This window comes from Triticum urartu, chromosome 2A (assembly GCF_056163025.1).
Source record: "Triticum urartu cultivar PI428250 chromosome 2A, HENAU_Tu73, whole genome shotgun sequence".
Lineage (NCBI taxonomy): Eukaryota > Viridiplantae > Streptophyta > Magnoliopsida > Poales > Poaceae > Triticum > Triticum urartu.
Genome location: NC_141874.1, coordinates 688612940 through 688614608, shown reverse-complemented (window position 1 = coordinate 688614608; position 1669 = coordinate 688612940).

The following is a 1669-nucleotide window of genomic DNA, read 5'->3' as shown; positions in this document are numbered from 1 at the left end:
ACAACATGCTCCAAGTAATAAACCACAGGCTGGGAGGAAGCGATGCAGATGAGGGTGGATTAGCAAACTTGTCAGTTGTCAGCAGTTGTGCTTGTCAGCCTAGTGGAGGAGGTGTTGGTAGGTGACGGAGCTTCTTCACCTCGGGTGACTGCACTGCCATGTTCTTACATAACATAATATTCTTGCAAATCTGCAATTCAGAACAGAAAGGTAAAATTATCAAGTTCAGTACATTGTTCAGAACAGAAAAACAAATCTGCTTAATTGGGATGTACCTTATGCAGATATATAAAAGTTCAGTACCCTGTTCCTCCTTTCCAAATCTACCAGACTGCTTAATTTACAAACAAAGAAACTTGTGCTGCTTGCCATGGAAGAGATGGAGGCAGGGAAAACAAAACCTTAGAAAACATGATGCTTGTATAACCCCAGAAATGTCAAGGATTTGACATGAGTCTCATAGGCGGCCAAGCAAATCTGCTACTTATCAACACATGCACGCACGCACAGTACATATTATCTACCAAAGTAACAACAAATCAGAGACAAATACCTCATGTTGTCCCCACGGTTCAATGGAATGGATATTCAATTTGAGCGTTGGTTTTGCAGCCACAGTTTTTTATAATGAAACACTTTCCAGCGCATGGGCAACGCACGGGCACATTTACTTCCTTGATGTGGATGCATTGTCCACTCTGAATCTAAAGATCAAAATCTCGTCACCACGACTCGCCAGAGTTACGTATGCAAGTAGCAGCCTTCTGTGTGTTCTCTGTATAGATGTGTAGTAGTAACCAAGCAACAGCATGAACAAAATCGCAGGAGCAGGCTGCTGCTCTCCTCCCTGATCTCCCTCTATATGCAATAGCAGTAGCAGAACATCATAATTAGCACCGGCAGAACAACCTCTGAAAAATAGTAGGGATAATTAAAAAGATTCTAATGAGTTTATTTTGGCATATCAGAACATTAGTGTGTATATGAGTTCAACACCAGCTATCATGGTTACGCATCATAACTCAAAATGTCTTGTCATAATTCATAAGTCCGCACACAGTGCTTTACCATGTCAAATTCGCGACAAATATTTAAGAGTCTGGAAATGTTTGATAAGCATAATTATCTCATTCTAATGGTTCAACAATGTTTGGCCAAGTGACTTCTACTCCCTTCTAGCAATCTGTGGCAGTAGCAATTTACACAAAAAAAATCAGATTTGTTTTAAAAAAAGAGGGAAATTACATTGGTGGCTGGTGCCTGCAGATGGATGGGGGATGGCTGGATACAGTTTGCTGTACTAAATGTTTGGTAACCTCAGTTTGCAGCAAGCCTTATCACAGTGCCTATTGTATATTCCATTTGGTTTTCCAACTCAATTTGTATTCTGATGGTAAGCTGCATGGCATCAAGTATTGCTGCAAAATTAGTAACTTGGTTGCAGTACATAATTAGAATTGTGGCGCGTGGCTTACTATGTAATGCTATTAGCAGGATGGTCTATGGCATCAGATTTGACAGTAATCTACAACGGTGGAAAGGTGTACGAAGAAATTGCTGATCGAAAAGGTGTGATGGCACCCGGCAGTCTCGACACCCCCTTATCTGCTCCGTTCATCAAATTCAAGATTCGTGCTGTCGACTATACAAAGCAGCGGCCACTTGCATT